At 39.5% G+C, this 19264-nt stretch overlaps 2 long non-coding RNA genes across 2 annotated transcripts; one reads left to right on the top strand and one right to left on the bottom strand.

Moving 5' to 3' along the window:
* The first annotated feature begins 175 nt into the window (after positions 1 to 175).
* Positions 176 to 900, top strand: LOC100567935 (uncharacterized). The gene is made up of 2 exons (XR_507197.2): positions 176 to 560; positions 667 to 900. It is a non-coding gene; the product is annotated as an uncharacterized LOC100567935 (long non-coding RNA).
* A 13062-nt stretch (positions 901 to 13962) lies between these two features.
* Positions 13963 to 15463, bottom strand: LOC103280152 (uncharacterized). The gene is made up of 2 exons (XR_507198.3): positions 14277 to 15463; positions 13963 to 14182 (listed from the first exon to the last, which is right to left on the bottom strand). It is a non-coding gene; the product is annotated as an uncharacterized LOC103280152 (long non-coding RNA).
* Positions 15464 to 19264: the final 3801 nt, after the last annotated feature.

The following is a 19264-nucleotide window of genomic DNA, read 5'->3' as shown; positions in this document are numbered from 1 at the left end:
TGAATCACTGTTTTTTCTGCTCTTGTTTTACAGCTGTTTGTGGCTTTCATTTTTTAATTGCAGCTATTTTGCTTTATTTTGTTTATAATATCCTTTAGAAATCAATTTGTACATGTGTTTTCTTAAGATTGCAATTTTCTGCTTTGGAAATACTTTTAAAATGAAAAATGTGGTCTAACATTTTCAAAACATATTAAAATTATTACTGTTGGGGCCTAGCTTATCTCCCTCACCTTGGTAAAGATGAAAAGGTGGCTTTGAAAGGTCACTCCCTGGATTTCATCACAAAGGAAGTGTGACCTCACTAGCCTTTGTTAGCCATTGCGGTTCACCTATTAAATGGGCAGAGCTGGCTGAGTAAACCACAAGCTCTGAAAGGCCCCTCCAAGGCAGGTTGGGCTCCAGCTGCTAGGAGCTCGAAAGAACAAGAACACCATCTGAAATGGCTCGATTCAGACGCAGCAGGAGCCGAAGCCTCAGTCGCCGCCGTCGGAGGCGTAGAGGACGTGGTCATGGTGGTGGAAAGAAGAGGCGGGGAAGGCGTCGTGGGAGAGGGAAAGGTAAACGTCTTTGTAGTAATCCACAGAGGATGCTTACTATATAACTATTTTCTAGATCTCATCTGGGTTATATTAGATATCTAATGCTTACGTTTGCCTTTTCCAGGTAAAGGCCACAAGAAAGGAAGAAGAAGAAGGAGACACCACCACTAAGTTCTCCCACTCTGGCCTCCGGTGTCCTTGATTTCAAGTCATCCAAATCAACAAAACTTCTGTCAAAAGAAAGCAAAATGAAACAAAACAACTCCTTCCACTGAAACATGCAGGAAGAATTCTCAAAAATCAGGGAGCCTGGAACAAGTCTGAACCTTGCCACCTGTCAATAAATGCTGACATTTCATTTCTGTGTCCTTCGTGTTGTTTGTGTCGGGGGGGGAGGGGGATGGGGGGGACAGGAAATTTACAGCACATGGCAAATGGAGAACAACACAACACTGTAAAACCCCATAATTAATTTACATAATATATATGTAACCTTTTTAAATATTAAAAGTCTTGTTTATTGAGCTTCCTTCCTGATGTAAATATTTAGCACGACACCCACATGTTAAAATTACCAAAAGCTTACAGACTAGAGATGAACAATAAAATGACTGTCTTTTTGAAAGGCAAGCTATCATATTTGAATAATATATGATAGTGTGAATATCATTTTCTTAGTAATAAAAGTCTTGGCCATCCAAGCAAGAGACAAATGTGGAAATAATTACTTCACTGGTTCTGATATACAGGTGAAAATGTGAACCTCTATTACAAGTTCTTGGAGGTCAAAAGGTAAAGGTTTTCCCCTGACATTAAGTCTAGTCGTGTCTGACTCCTGGGGTTGGTGCTCATTTCCATTTCTAAGCTGAAGAGCCAGCGTTGTCCATAGACACAAAGTTATGTGGCCAGTATGACAGCATGGAGTACCGTTACCTTCCCGCCAAAGTGATATCTATTGATCTACTCACATTTGCATGTTTTCGAACTGCTAGGTTGGCAGAAGCTGGGGCTATGGATTTGAACCACCGATCTTTTGGTCAGCAAGTTCAGCAGCTTAGCGGTTTAACCTGCTGCATCACCAAGGGCTCCAAAGTATTTTTTGAGGTCAAAACAAAGTACTAAAAATAAGAAAACACAAAGACAATTACCGATAGCACTTAAGTGACTTAACTGATACATTTTAGGTATTCAACATAGTTCAGATGACTCCTTAAAACCTTGATTTACATTTTGGATTTTAGTATATATTTAACTTTAGTATAACAAATATTTAGCTCAGAGCAATCTGGTGGGAATCGAGAAGCAGGAATCCATGCAGATGATCATTGAAATCTGAAGTGCTACTGGGTTCTTCTCAGCAGATAGGGGGCCGGGCTGTGGCGCAGGCTGGTTAGCAGCCAGCTGCAATAAATCACTCTGACCAAGAGGTCATGAATTCGAGGCCAGCCCATCCCGGGGTGAGCATCCGACAATTAAAAATAAAATATAGCCCCTGCTCATTGTTGATCTAAGCAACCCGAAAGATAGTTGCATCTATTAAGTAGGAAATTTAGGTACCACTTATATGTGGGGGGGCTAATTTATGACATTATAAAAATCATCCAGCTATTGGAATGAGGAAGTTGCTGTCGCAGTGGATGATGAAGCAGCTGCTCCCCCTGTGGCTGGAATCAAGCATACCCTCGGGAAGCTGGAAGCAGGAAGCTGGAGAAGGTTTAAATTGCCTCTGCATCTGTCTCTATCTCTGTTCCATGTTATATGGCATTGAATGTTTGCCTTATATGTGTACAATGTGATCCGCCCTGAGTCCCCTTCGGGGTGAGAAGGGCGGAATATAAATACTGCAAATAAATAAATAAATAAATAAAATACTCACATTTGCATGTTTTTGAACTGCTAGTTTGGCAGAAGCTGGGGCTAACAGGAGAAGCTTACCTAATTCCACAAATTTGAACCACCGACCTTTCGGTCAGCAAGTTCAGCAGCTTGGTGGTTTAACCCACTGTACCACCGAGTGCTCATACATATATGTATGCTATACTGGGGAAGTGAATATCATATCCATCTTTTTTATCCTTGCTGAACAGATGAATAATTTCTGTAGTTTTCCACCAGAGAAAACAAACATTTTAAGTATTTTTTCATGATATTTGCCTATGCTGAATTTTTTAAGGCAAATATTCAGCAAAAGAGCAAACTAAATAATACATTTTTGTACAAAAACTGCTTTGAGGGAAAGTTGATGCTTTTATGCAAAAATCATAATTTTTGACAAAAGATTGTCCATCTATAGCTGGAAACAGGGGTTTTTTTTAATGCAAAGAATGCAATTTCACCCTACACTTATGTCCCCAAGCTAGGTCTATGTGCTTCCCTCAGTTTTCATACAAAAAGTATGGCTTCCACAAACAACGAAGTTTTTAACATTAAAAAGTCATGATTTTTCCACATATATTCTGTTTTGGCACCAAAAAAGTCCTTGTGTGTTTTTCTGAAGAATAATGTCCCAAAACACTCTGAAATGACTGGATATTGAATGAAAACTGCTCAAACTTCTTATTTCTATGTTATTTTTCCAAGGCAAGTTTCATCACTGTTAGAAATATATTCTTAGGTTGAGCAATGAATAAAAGTCATTCTAACCCAGTGCTACATATAGGATCAAAATATGCATCTTTATCTTTACTGAGTGCATAAAAGAATTCAGGGGGGATACTGAACTGATATAAGGAATCTCAGGTAAACAAGAGATTCCTCATACAAGTTGGGTATATCCGTTATCTAGAATTCTGGAGTAAAAAGTGTTCTAGATTTTAGATTTGGGGGGATTTTGGATTACCTGTATTTGCATATATTTACATACTGAGATATCTTTTAAATGAGGCCCAAGCCTAAACACAAAAATCATTTATAGCTCATACACGCCTTACTACACACATAGACTAAAGCAGTGGTTCTCAACCTTTTTTTTGACAAGGGACCACTTTAACCAGGGACCACTCTCCAACATTAGTACCAAAAGTGTTACGAATCAATTTTTGGTCAACTTTAGATTCGGTTTGGTTATTTGGGATGCTAATTCAGAAAATTGCGTTGGATAGACTACATCAGCTCTAGTTTCTGATACAGAACATATGCCATCCAGTAGTCGTCATCTGCTCTCCCACAGAAAACCATATTTAATAATCTAGAGCTGATATGGTCTATCCAATGCAATGGTCAGCTCTGCGGAAAGGAGCAGAAATAAAATTAATAAAAATAAATAAAGAGGAAGGGGGTTCGTGGACCAGATTTTCGTTCTTGCAGCCCACTGATGGGCCACAGTACATAGATTGGGAACCACTGGTCTGAAGGCAATTTTATGCAATATTTTAAACAATTATGTGCATGAAACCAATTTTTTGTACATCGAATCATCTGAGAGAAAAGGTGTCACTATCTCGGCTTTCCATGTGAACAATTTTGCATTTTAAAATTCTAAATAAGGTAGTTTCAATTTCTACAACAATATTTACAGGTTTGTAATAACAACAACAACAACTTTATTTTTGTATCCTGTCTCATTGATGTCGAGCTAATATTTGGGGGTCCCCTCCTCAATGAGGCGGACCTGAGGCTCTCCAGGCAGGTCCGTTGATCCTGGCGAGCAGGAAAGTGCCGCTGTGAATCAGAGTTTCCCCATCCCCAACAATCCTCACCAGTAGACTGAAGAAAGAGAACCAAGTTGATCTTTATTCGATTCAGCTGAAAAGGATGCCAACCGCAATCACTTGCCGAGAAGACATGTATTGCAATACAGAGCAGTAACCCTTATAGTACAGAAAACAGGGCGGCGAAGTTTGAATTCCCCGTCATGCCTCTCCCACCCGGATTCATGCTGATTGGCCATCGGGGGAGCGGAGCGAAGCCCTGTCCAGTCAGAAGGCTAATAGCACTTCGGCTCCTCCGCCAATCAGGGGCGAGAGGTGAGCTGAGCCGTAAACAAGGAATGGCTGAGAGGATTTGTGAATGATTCAATGGGTCCGATATGCAAGGGTGGATGCTGATAGCTTGGGATAAGCCCTCAAAGCAACCACTGATTATTTCCAGGGTGCAAATATACATATTTGTCTGGCAGGCTTGCCAGATTCCGGTTACTCAAAGGCTGAGCAAGTTTGTTTCTCAATGGATCCGGTTAGTTCATTGACAAAAGAAATGACAGCTGGGGCGATTCTTGGCTTTCCAAAGGCCGAACCACCCCAAATTTGAATTTAATAAAAAACCAAGTGGTCAATTCCTCTTCCAAATGGCCTTGCTCTGAGATTTGAAAGGGAAGACTCAGGTGTAAAGAAGTGTGATGACAGGGATGGAATCTTTTTGGATCCCACCGCTGCCACCAAATTGCGAAGGATTCACCTTCTACCTCTATGTATTCCACTTTTCAATGTTGTCGCTGCCACCACCTTTGAAAGATGCTTTGCTCAAATAATAAGCAACATTTGAAGAAACAGTAACTTGTTTATTTATAGCACAAAGCTTGATGGTTGCAAGAATGTTATATCTTGAGGTGAACGATGTTACTTCTGTACAGTAAGTGTTGCAAGATTTCTCTATAGTTTCACTGAGCTTAGTATGGTATCAGCTTTATATTACTTGTTTCTTTCAGTTAGGAATACTGTCCTTCTTTAAACTTAGTTGACCTGTACCCGATCAAACTTGGATTGGGGAGTTTAACTGGTTAACCCTAGTCCTCCTTGACTTAGGGATATAGCCTCAGCTCTTTAGTTATTCCTACTAAAGGCTCAGCAACTTTAATTTTAGCCCTTCTCCGCTAAAACTCTCTAGCTGCTCAACTTCCTCCCACAATCTCTTTTTTTTCGATCACACTCCTTTCTCACTGAACAGAACCAACTGCTCTGCTCAACCGACAAACTCCAACTGCCGAATTCCAACTGCTAAATTTTGAATTCTAAGGCTTCCACCAGCAAGGTGAAGCCACGCCCCTTTTCCTGGCCATGCCTTAGAGGCTCCCAGCTCCTGTATAAGAATAGCTGAAATATATAACCTTAAACAGTCAACCCTAACATAGCAATCATGAATAAAACACAATGATCATGACATCTTTACATCAGGTTTATTGTCCATGCAAAAGTATCTGGTGGAGTCCTGGGGCGAGGAAACCTTCCTCGCCTGGGCTGCAGCTGTTTGCTAGCTTCTTGGGTCAAACCTCGGTCACCCTTAATATTTCATCATATAATACATACATCACAACATGAAAGGAAAGGAACATGCAGGGGTACATTCATAAGATCAGAAATCATATCACCCACTCCCACCCACCCAAGAGTCCAAGGTCAGTTTTATAAATCATACAGGAAAGCATGAAGTCCAAAAGAAAGGGGGAATCCCAATAAATGTTCATAATGTGGCCATGCTGGCTAAGGTCGGCAGGAAGGGCTGTTGAGGGTGACCGCAGTCAGCCTGAGGCATAAGAAGACTCCTGGATGACCCTCTAAGTGGCCGGCAAGTAGTCCGAACTTCGGGAGCCAGGTTTCAGCAGCGAGGAGCGCGATGCGGTGAGAGAGGCTTCACTTTGACAATCAGCTGTGGTCCTTTTTAAATTCAACGTTTTAAGAATAAAGGCGATTCCCGAGGTGGAGGAGTCTCAGAAATAAAAGACAGGATAGTGGTTATGTTTAGGGTTAGTGCAGGAAGATATGATATGAAATTCATGCCAATTTATCGATATGCGGATACGGGGATCTGAGGATCTTTCTCATCTGCTATTTAAAAGGAAAAGGCTCCAGTGGCTAGCCATCGGCTTGCAAACGGCTTGGGAAGGAAAAGGGGGATCTTTGTGAAGGGTTTGTTTCCACTGAGAAGGGAAGAATTTTCAAGCAGGAGTCAAGAAAAGATACATAATAACCACTGTGAGCAGAGAGGTTAGCATGAAATGATACTTTTTATTAGGGATTCAATTATATAGTCAGGGATAGAGAGGGTGGCAGTGAGGAAACATATCATAAGCTGTTGTTGGGGGACACACGTTTCATTCATAGTAGGTGCAGTAGGGCTTTTCTCCGGATCTGTGGAACTCCCTGCTGCAGGTCAAATTAGGTTGAACGCGGGGTGCCCTCTCTGTTCAGTCTCATCATCTCCCCAATGGGACGCGGGACAGTTTACTTGGGGACCAGCCCAGTCAGTCATAGTTAAAATATAGTACAGTAAAAATTATAAAACAACATCACAGAACAACATAAAACAACCATTCACAAACAACCAATAGCCTGATATGGCAATCAATAATAAACTTGGGTGGGCAGGGGCTGGTACAATACAGTTGCAAGACCAGGGATGATGGATAAAGTGCAGGAACCAGATGATAAATTAGGGGTAGAAGGGCAATGTCAATTAAAACTCTATAACTATAAAATAAATAAATAAATAAAATAGTGTTATATCTGTAAAAAAAAGATTAATCAGGAAATAATTTATTTAAATTTCACAGTTAAGTTCAGATATATTGTTCTTGAATATAATTATGAAACTATTTCATTGATTTATAATTTTAGAGTAACTTACTTGTTTACAAACATGAATGATACTTTAATTTTGTTATGTTCATCACAATTCTCAATCAACTGAAACTAGTTCGCCAGATTTTTTAACTTTATATGGTAAAGTGAACCTAATTTGCCAGTCTCTGTAAGCCGCCTTGAGTCCCTTTGGGTGAGAAAGGCAGGGTAGAAGTGTTGTAAATAAATAAATAAATAACCATTGGTTGAAACTAGTTGACCAGATTTTTTATAGTATATGAGCAAAATGGATCTATCTATTAGTTCGAAACTAGGTGACTTGATTTGGTCAGGGCTTGAGTGATCAGCTAAGAATCATAACTTGGCTATCTTTTGGCACATAGTAGCTGGAATTTTGAAAGAAAGGAAATTTGCATTTGATATATCTATTCCCGCAGAGGAATGGGAAATTTACTATTCCCACTTGTTTGCTTCACCAGAACTTACAGAGACACAGTCCCCAGGTAGAGATTTATCAATAGAAGCCCTACACCTCTGGCCATTAAATATATTATAAACAACTTGAAGACCAATAAAGTCCCAGGGGAAGATGACCTATCTGCTGAGTTATTTAAAAAATATCTAGACTGGTGGGCCCCTCTATTACTAGGCTTATTTACACATATAAATAACACCTGCCAGATCCCAGTTGGATGGAAGTTGGCAATAGTTGTCCCCATACACAAAAAAAGGGAGCAAAAAGTATCCTGATAATTACAGGCTGATTAGTTTAATTGATATTGTGGCCAAAATATATCTCCTGAATAGAGCTGAGTACTAGGAAAAAGAAAAATGTATCCTCGTTGAAGAATAGGCTGGCTTCAGTCACAGTAGATCAACCATTGACCATTGCTTTGTTTTAAATCATGTAACTGCAAAAAATGTTAGCAGAGGGAAACAACTGTATGCTGCCTTTATAGGCTTGAGCGCAGCATTAGATACTGTAAATAGAGTGATATTATGGAGGAAATTAACTGACCTCAATATGGAACCCAAACTACTGGCACCGATTAAAGCACTTCACACTAACATCTACCTGAAAGTGTGATTTGGGATACAAGGAGCCATGACCAACGGAGTAGAAACATATAAAGGGGTCAGACAAGGGTGTATATTAGCACCATTGTTATTTAGCTTATATGTAAATGATCTACCTGAACAGTTAAAGGACCCAGAGGTACATACGCCTAAGCTGCTTAAAACACACCTTAATGTCTTATTATATGCTGATGACATTATTTTATTGTCATATTCGCAAGTTGAGCTAGTATGTAGGCTACTGAGAAGATTGAATTATTATTTTAATAACAACTCCCTAGTTATTAATAAATCAAAGTAAAAAAAATGGTGTTTGGAAAACAACACAATAGACATAGGTAACTTCTGGATGGTGAACCAATAGAGCAGTAGTTCTCAACCTGGGGTCCCCAGATGGTTTTGGCCTATAACTCCCAGAAATCCCAGCCAGTTTACCAACTGTTAGGATATCTGAGAGTTGAAGGCCAACAACATCTCGAGAACCCAGGTTAAGAACCACTGCAATAGAGCAAGTTTTACGTACCTAGGAGTTAATAACAATATTAATAATAACTTTATTTTTATACCCTGCCTCCATCTCCCCGCAGGAACTTGGGGCGGTTAACATGGGGCCATGCCCAGATAACCACAGTAAAACAGGATAAAATACATACGAAACAAAACAAGCATCATCAACGAGAAAATTTACACAAAATATAAAACACCATTTTAAACAGTGATGTAGAGATTAAAGAAAAACCACGACATAAGAGCAAAACAGAGATTTAAAATAATAAGAGAACTGGGCAAAAGTGCAAGGAGTGTATAATTAAAAATCGAATGAGGTAGATAATAAAGTGTTGCAGTATTAACTGGAAGATTGTTTTTTTAATTGTTTTTTCTGAGACCTGTCCCTGGCTCCCACAACATCAAAGGAGCTCAGCCAATGCGAGAGTATGTGCAAATCTACTGCTTAAATCCATTATGGCAAACATATGACATGTGTGTCAACACTTACACGTGTAGCCATTTTCGATGACAAGCAGCCACATGCAGCCGCATGCAGAGATGTATGGAGATGCATACCGAGAAGGATGTTTCATCCTTGGCTCCTATACGGTCAGGTGCAGTAGCCAAGGAGAAAACACTTGCAATAGTGTAGTGTAGAAACTCTGTGCCGGAGATTGTAGGCCAAAACAACAGTCTCGTTCTGGGACTTCCGGTTAGGCCTTTAGAGGATCATTGACCTCACTTCCACACGGCAGAGCAGTGATCGCCATTACCAGCTACCACATAACCACAGCGACCATCTTCCAATCTACTCTTCTGGGGTGTCATGGATTTCTAATTGACCATCATTACTGAGATACGTGAGGGGGAGGCTGGAAGAGGCGAGGGCCTGTGCTATGGGTGGCATTTTCCACCATTAGAAATAGCGGCATCAATCTTAATTTACATAAGGAACACAATCTTGCAGCACAATGCAGACTCTATTTCACCACTATTACTGTTATGCATCCTTATTAACCCCTATTTCTGCTTATTAACCTTGCCCTTTCCTAAAAGACAGCTACATGTGCCATCTTGTGGTCAGTTAGACTAGTTAACCGCTAATTGCCTGCAGGGCTAACAGGCTATTTATAATTCTATCTTCTGTCACTGCCCCCCTGAGGGAGAACCCAGAAAATAGAAAACCAAGGTTAAGTAAAGGAAGTGGTAGAGTTTCGTTTATCCAACATAAACGGGCTGGCAGAACGTTGGATAAGCAAAAATGTTGGATAATAAGGAAGGATTAAGGAAAAGCCTATTAAACATCAAATTACCTTATGATTTTACAAATTAAGCACCAAAACATCATGTTTTACAACAAATCAACAGAAAAAGCAGTTCAATATATGGAAATGTTATGTAGTAATTACTGTATTTATGAATTTAACACCAAAACATTGCAAGGTATTGAAAACATTGACTACAAAAACATAGGCTACTAACAAATTGACTACAAATAAAGATAGAATTGCATAGAATGAACTTACAGTAATAATATTGTCAGAAGTTAAATCCATAAAAAGTTCAGTCCTTGCTGCCTAGAGAAACAGCTGTGGATCTGGGCGGGAGGCAGATTGCGTTGGATAATCCAGAACATTGGATAAGCGAAGGTTTGATAAGCAAGACTCTATTGTAGTAGCAGTAGCCGACCCTTTCAAAAGACATGGACTGAGATGTATGGCATTATAGAAAAAATGGCAGATCATTTTGCATTCTATGTACTAAAATGGTAGTAAGCAGAATGTAGAATATAAATAGACATTTTGAAACTAATCATTCCCATCTCTTGAAAAAAAAGTGAGGATGAAAGGAAGGAATACATTTCCAGGCAGCTACACCTTTATAAGATCTAATCTAATTCCATCCTTAAATTTGTAACAGGCTCTACAAATTTAACACCTGCAAGTTAGAGTATTGCTCACTCCATAGCTCAGCATGGAAAAGCACTAAGTGAGGGAGAATTTGTTAAAAAAAATTCTCCTAAGATGTGCACCAGTTCTATTTCATGATATGCAGAATAAAGATGCAATTATTAAGAGAATATCTGAGTTACCACTCAGTAGAAATATCATAAAAGACCGAATAATGAGACTGAACACAAACGTACATCATCAATTAAAGAGAGACATAAGTACAGTAATTATAAATATTTTTCAATCTCTCCTGAGGAAGCTATTGATGTCACATCACATGCTCAATTGGCCACTATCGGTCGATATGCTGATGGTCTCACAATGAGAGAAGAGCTGATAAAGTTAGTATCTATCAGTGCCAACAATTACACCAGGAAGTGAAATATGTTAGGTTGTTATACAAACATTTTGTGGCCTAAGCATTGATATCTCTAAAGTTGTGTCAGTGACGACAGATGGGGCACAAAACATGGTGGGGGAAAAAGTCAGATGTGTCAATTTTTTTACGGAAGCTACTGGACATCCGATTGTGCTTTTTCATTATATTATCCATCAGGAGGTTTTATGTGCCAAGACAGGATTCACTGACTTAAACGACTTAACGTCAGTTGTTACAAAAATAGTTAATTTCATAGCTGCTTGCCCCCTTCACAAGCGAAAATTAAGCATACTGATGAAGTAGTTTACAGTAGTTTGGAATGAAATGGTTTCCAATGGATGCAAATTGATGATTTGGAGATGCAACTTGCAGAATTTCAAGACAGCATCTGGGCTCAGGTGTCTGTCGACTGGAGGTCAAAGCCTGAGAATCTGAAATGTGCCACATGAAGAATCAAGAGGAGTGCCACTATCAACAGGAAATTTGGAGTGCCTGGAACCGATTACCAGACACTTTTAACACCCCAAAAAATATAGCAATAGCTTTGATCACAATTTTTAACCCTATGTACTTTTGTGAGAACAACAAAAGAAACAGATTGACAAATGAAGTTAGTAACACATGCTTGGGCTTGAAGTGTACAAAATACCAACCTTCAATTGAAGATTTAGCCAATGAAATTCAGCAACAAAAAAGTCACTAATAGGCAGGTTGGTTAAAGAATACCCCCTCCCTCTCACTTATCTTAGTTCATAGCACCCCACACAAGTTAAATAATATCAAGACCAACAAAGGAAACTGACTGACGGATGAACAACGAAGTCACTTAGCAGCAAAATTAAATAATTAGTTTTTGGTTTATTAAATAGTTATATATTACAATTATACATTTTTGTTATTTCAACTATAAATATCGTGAAATTATGGTTTTTCTCTCGAAGTGACACACCACCTGAATTATGCTCTTTTTTTAAGTGAATTTTGACACACCAAGCTCAAAAGGTTGCCCATCACTGTGCTAGGTGTTGCTCTATATAGGTGAAATCTTTGGTTGATATTTTTGATGTTTTTATATTCAAAGATTTATATTTTTGTTTAAAATATAATTCCATGAGTTTCAGAATGTGGGACAAATTTATCATGCTGAAATTACAGTTCTGAGTGAAATGGCATTGTACTTACTCTACATCTTAGAAAACAGAAGTTATTTTTTCTACTTTGTTCTTTCCCCTGAAGGATTGGTGCATAAATATACAGAACATGACATGTGCAAAAAGAAGCATAAAGAAAACCACCCCTGCCCATTAAGCCCAATCCCTATGCAATCCACAAATGTTTATTCATTGTAACTGAACACAGTAGTACAATGTCACCTGCTGCCAGTATAATGCTTTACCTTAAGATCAACTTTTTTTCAAGAACAAAATCACTTATAAGTTTCAAACCTTAAAAGGTCAGACCTGTTTATAAGTAGTGGGAAGGGAGATCACCTGGGAATCTCATGTGCTGTTGGCCATATTTCAGAGGAAAACAATGGTAAGTCTACTTTACCTAATAAATACCTGTGAAATGGATGTTGTCGTCATAAGTTGACAGAGACTTGAACGTCCATACTTTCTATACCAATAAAGATTGTTCTTTCTTGCCCCTCTACTCGCATTAAAACAATGATATCCTATCACGGAACCATAGAATGTCACTACTTTGTTCCAATGACAGGTCTTTGGAATGCTGGTCAGGTCAAAGCAACAATGAAAGAAGGTACATCAAGGTTATGTTTTTGCTTAAACAAAAGCAACTCCCCTATTCCAGAGTTAGATGGAAATCCCTTTTTTGAAACTGAAGACATTTTCCAAAGCACTTGGCCTCATGTGTTTTAGCACTACTGCAATATATTTCTCTTCACTGTTTCTAAAATAGTAGTGAGAAAGGCCAAATACAACAAGGAGTATAATATTCAGACAATATTTGCTTGGTGATGTTTATTATATCAATAGCATTAAGCCTCTTCCTTAAAGGTAATTTGAATTTTCTATGCTGCTACCTCTTTCTCCACTTAAAGTTATTATGGCAACGCTCAAAAGTATTTTCCATCACTTAAAGCTGTGTCATACCCTGATCTAGCATCCACGTTTTATGTCAACCATAGCTCCTGCCTAACAATGGCTTTGTGAGATGTTGGCCAATTAGACTGAGTTCTTTATTGGGAAAGCTACCATTTAACACCCCAAAGTACAGAAAATGTGTATTAAAATAATTACTTCACTTTCTGCCATGATAGAGCCTTCTCTTCCTTTTATGGAATCTTGTATAGCTTTTTAGGTGTGAGGCACTTAGGGTTTTAATTCTAAGAAAAAGCTGAGATATTAAACTATTTGTCTTCCAGGGTGGCAATGGTTCACATTTTTGGTCTTGGTTAAGGTCAAATCTGACCGTCTATTGGCATGCTCTCTCTCTGGGTTTTTAGCAGTCGGATCACCACCTGGCTGCTTATGGCTTAAAGTGCTGATATTATCTGTTTTGAAATCTGGCTTCATGTCTAAGAAAGTTTTATGATGCTTCAGATCAACTTCATTGTGATGAAATATGATAGATAGGCTTATATATACATATATACACCATCCCTATGACTGATAACATAAGTCAGGCCTTGTCAAATTAAAAATGTCCCTGTGATATAATAAAAATGCTCTGTATCCCACATAGCTATATAGAAAGCTAGAGTCAATCCTTGTCAGAATAAAAATTGACATTTTTATATGGAAGAAGGAACATGTGCTGCAGATATTTGAAAGAATCCATTCAGGTCTGGTCAGCTTTCAGATTCACTGAGTTCCACAGCACTGACACCCAACATGGGATTATATCATGGTAACCCATGAAGTAATTCCCCACTGAACTCTTATGTTTGGTAGTTATATGTGTAAGATTCTGTCATTCTACTTCCCTTCCTCTGAAGGAAATAATTTATTTTTCAACTATTCTCTTTATAGTAAGAGACAACCAAATAAAATGTCCAGTGTTTATTGACAGGTGGTATTGCTCAAATTGTTTCAGCCTCCTCGATTCTGGGTAGGTCATCTTGGGTGTTACTCTTCAGAAGGTTTGTGTCATTCTTGTTGGCAGGTGTACAAAAGCCATGAGTGCCAGGAGGGAAGCATGTCGGAGACTATGGAGTTTAATCTTTGTGGCCTCTTCCCCTCCTCCTCCTCCTGTGACCTTTATGGCCTAGGCAAGAATAAGAGAAAAAAGGTCTGTTAGAAAGCACCAACTACTACATGGAAGGTGATATATTCAAAATCTTTAAGAAAAATGACTTTACCCTTCCTTCTTCTCCCATGGCGTCCTCTTTTCCTCCTTCCACCTCTACCTCCATGTCGCCGCCTACGACGGCGGCGACTGAGGCTCCTGCTCCGGCTGCGTGTGAATCTTGCCATTTCAGATGGTGATTCTGTCTTTCAAGCTCTTTGCAGCGGAGCACCACCTGTTCTTGATGGGCTTTTCAGAGCTTAAGGGTTCAGACTTGCAGTGCTTTCCTTTATATAAAAATCTGTGAAGTCTAACAATGGCCATTGACACTGCATTCAACTGTGATGTAGTACAATGGGTTGTCTCTATTTATAGCAACCCAATGGTTAGGTCTATTTTTACCCCTATAAGGTAAAATAATCTGGTCAACTAGTTTCAACCTGATGATAGATCAATGTTTGCCCATATAAGGTAAAATAATCTGGTCAACTACTTTCAGCCTGCTTAAGTCATTTTTATTTGCCCATATAAGGTAAAAAAACAACAACATATACTCACCTAGTTTCAAACCAATAGATAGATCCATTTTGCTCATATACTCAATACATTTGATGAATGAGCCCATCGGCTGCATCATTTATTTATTTATTTGCAATATTTATATTCTACCTTTCTCTTCCCCAAGGGGGACTCAAGGCGGCTTACAAACAGTACCTGTGCAGTGCCTTGGGCATAAAACACAAGACATGAATAAAATTATTAAAATTAAAACAGACATAAAAACATAATCAAAACATTTAACAAACACATTTAACACATACACTTACAGCAATCCACATTACAATCAAAATTAAAATAAGCAAGCTGTTAACAAAGATTAAGATCCTGATCCAGATCAAATATCTGAATCACCCCAATTGACTCCAAATATGCATTTCTCAACTGAGTTGCTTTAAACATAAAAAGATCCATTTTGTATGTTGTTTTAGCATTCTGGCCAGCCAATACAAATGCAATTTTAATATAAGGATTCAAGTGTCTTTTGTATAATGTCGTCATAACAAAGGTATTGGTTTCTCTCTTTCTTATAAAAGTTACAGCTAAACAGTACACGTGTGAAATTTTCTACCTCTGCCACTCCACAGATACAAAATCACTCATTATATGGGACTTGGTTAAACCTTCCATGTCTGACCATTGTGTCCAGCTGTTCAAAAGAGTTCTGGTACAGGACCGGCCCAAGGAAATTTGCAGGGGTACGCAAAATTTGCAGGGGTACGCGGTGTGGGTGGCCAGGGTGCACAGGGCGGGAGGCGGGGCCAGAGCTGGCCACGCCTCCCACCCCGTGCACCCTGTCCCAGCCAGGCTGCAGTGGGAATCCAGTCCTTCCAGGCCATGGCGAAGGTTCAGCCATGGCCTGGAACGACTGGACTCCTGCCACAGCCTGGCTGAGACAGGGTGCATGGGGTGGGAGGCGTAACCAGCTCTAGCCCTGCCTCCTACCCCGCGTGTCCTGTCCCAGGCAGGCTGCGGTGGGAGTCCTTCTAGGCTGTGGCCTGGAAGGACTCCCGCCACAACCTGGCTGGGACAGGGTGCCTGCTGCGGGAGGCGTGGCCAGCCCCGCCTCCCACGGCGGGCACCCTGTACCAGCCAGACTGCGGCAGGCGCCACGGAAGATGGGGCCAGACTTGGCCCCGCCTCCTGCATTGCTTGGCCACACCTCCTGCAGTGCGGGAGGCAGGGCCAGGGCACCAGAGGCGGGGCCAGGTGTGGCCCCGCCTCCCAGGGGCTTGATAGCGCCCCTGGGAACATGGTGCCCAACGCAAAGGCGTGGCTAGCGTCCCGTGTTGGGCCGGGCCTGTTCTGGTAAATACCCTCCTGAGGTATATAGGCATTTCTGTCTTTAGATATTGGGCTGTTTGAAAAGCATGCTTAAAAGGGCTTAGCCCTTTTCAGTGAACTGGCTTTACTGAGGGTAGCAATATCTTTCTGAACTTCTATATCTGGTATTCATTGAGCAACAATCTTTGGATCTAGTTCTTCTTGGAGATTTGGATATAGAATGTGACATCCACAACTCCTAATGTGTTTTGTCAATTGAACTAGCCAAGAGATCTGATATTATGAACAGAAAGATGGAATGGCCATGGGGAGCCCTCTCAGCTCAGTAGTAGCAAATTTCTATATGGAACACTTTGAAAAACAAGCCCTAGAAACAGCGCCAAAAAAGCCAACTGTATGGTTCAGATATGTTGATGACACCTTCACCATTTGGAGCCATAGGGAAGAGAAACTCAGCAAGTTCCTGGACCACCTCAACAGCATCCACCCAAACATCCAATTCACCATGGAAAAAGAAAAGGAAGGAAAACTGCCATTTTTAGATGTTCTGGTCATCTGCAAACCCAATCAACAATTGGGCCACACAGTTTACAGAAAACCTACACACAGAGATAGATACGTTCATAAAACCTCCAACCATTACCCAAGTCAAAAAAAAGAAGCACAATCAAAGCCCTGACAGACCGTACACAAAGAATCTGCGAACCTCACTTCCTCCAAGTGACCTAAACCACCTAAACTGGGCTCTACAGGCCGATGGATATTCCACCACAGACATCAGAAGAGCTGTAAGTCCAAGAACAAGCCAGGAGAGTCAAGACAAAGATCCACCCAGAGGAAAGGTGTTCTTACCATACATCAAGGGAACCACTGACCGCATAGGCAAACTGATGAAGAAGCACAACCTACAAACTATCTACAGACCCACAAAAAAAATCCAACAAATACTATGGTCAGCGAAGGACAAGAGGGATCCTCTCACCTCTGCGGGAGTCTACCGTATACCATGCAGCTGTGGACAAGTATACATAGGGACCACCAAACGCAGCGCCCAAACACGAGTCAAAGAACATGAAAGGCACTGCAGACTAACTCAACCAGAGAAATCAGCCATAGCAGAGCACTTGATGAACCAACCTGGACATACCCTGTTTCCCTGAAAATAAGACAGGGTCTTATATTAATTTTTGCTCCCAAAGATGCACTAGGTCTTATTTTCAGGGGATGTCTTATTTTTCCATGAAGAAGAGCTCACATTTATTGTTGAACAACAAAATGAACATTTATTATATACTGTAAAGTAGTTGTCATCACAAACCAGCATAACCAGACAAACTATGAATCCTATCAAGAATTTCTTGTTACTACCTTATTTACATGTACAACAATCTATGGAACCTCTCGCAATTTAGGTTTCACAAGGTTTCCACGCTGATTTCTCTCTATTCTAGTTTCAATGTAGTCATGAATGATGAATAATATAATATACTATAATAATAATATGATAATATAATAATAATATAATTATATACAATATATTAATGAGATAATATAATATAGGATATAATAATAACAGAAAATGATAATAATATGGTATTAATAGGATAATATAATAATGGGATATAATAACAGAATAGCAAACTAATATAATAATAATAGGATAATATAATAGAATAATAGAATGGAATAGAATGATATAAAATATATTAATAGGATAATATAAAATGGAATATAATAATAACAACAGAATATGCTAATAATAATAAAATAATAATATGATAATATAATAGAATAATAGTATAGAATATAATGATATAAAATATATTAATAGGGTAATTGAAGAGAGCCCAATTTGTGGTACTCAACTCAGGCAGGGGGAAATCCTTTTTTTAATCCCACCACTGCCTCCAATTGAGGAGATGTGCGCGCGTGTGAGAGGGAGGGATGGAGGATGTGTGAATGTATGACAGGGAGGATTTAGTGGATAAGGAAGGATAACAGAACTGATGGGTTTAAATGAGTAAAGATGGTAACTTATATAGAAAAGTACGGTAACTTATATAGATAGGTACGGTAACTTATATAGATAGGTACGGTAACTGCCACCAACGTGAGGTAACAGGCTTACAGAGAGGCAAGGAGACTTATCTTTATGAACAATAACAAAATGCAAGTTTATTTTGGTACATAAGCGTGTGTGGTTTCAATCAGTAAACGTTCCGGATCTTAAGTTACAATGCCGTCTTGTTTGAATGGATATTTCTTAAATAACTTCTCTTAAAACAGTATACTAAACTCCCGGTCAACTTATATTCCCAGCCTTTCCCCTGAGTGACCATAAGCTGCCGTCCTTAGCTGATTTCCCCAGCTCCTAATCTTTCCAAAACCTAACCGCAACTGTCCTTTTTAAACCCTCACAGCAACTGCACTTTTTAAAAGGGAAATATACTCTAACTGTCAACTTAGCCACGCCCCCTTTTTCTCCCAAGGGAAGCTGTGTTACCATGGCAACCTACCAAACGCTGCTTCCAGCTGATTTCCATGTTAGGCTTTTCCTTGCTAATATATATATTTCTTTAACAAACAAATAAATAAAATCATATCAATAATCTCTGTTTAACACAAAACCTCTCTACAGTAATATAAAATGGAATTTAATAATAACAGAATAATAATATAATAATATGAAAATATAATAGAATAATAATAGAATAATAATATAATGATATAATAATAATCATAGAAAAATATATTTAAAATATATTAATAGGATAATATAATAATGGGATATAATAATAGTAACAGAATATGATGATAATAATATGGCAATAGAATAATAGTATAAAATAATCAGTTTCATGGCATAGGATAGGAAGATGAGAGGAGAATCCCAATGCGTCCTGTACCTTTAAGGAGCAAAAGCAGCAGGACGAAAGCCCTCTTCCTTCCCTCCCTCCCACCCTCCCTTGCCCTGGCTCCAGGAGCCAATCAGAAGCCTCTGGGAAGCAAGGGAGCATGGCCAGCATGGCCTTGTCTCCGAAGGAAGAAACGGCAGTGCAGTAGCAGCCATGGAAGGTTTTTCAAGCCTTGGCTGGGGGACAGGCAAGGCAAGGCAGGGAGGGAGGGAGGCACAGAAAGCAAGCACTTTCCCTCCCTCCCTCCCTCCGGTGTGTGTATGAGTGCTGGTTCTGCCCTGCAGCCATGCTTCCCAATGGAACT

Source organism: Anolis carolinensis, chromosome 5 (genome assembly GCF_035594765.1).
Source record: "Anolis carolinensis isolate JA03-04 chromosome 5, rAnoCar3.1.pri, whole genome shotgun sequence".
Classification (NCBI taxonomy): Eukaryota; Metazoa; Chordata; class Lepidosauria; order Squamata; family Dactyloidae; genus Anolis; species Anolis carolinensis.
This window is presented reverse-complemented; position numbering and strand designations above follow the sequence as displayed.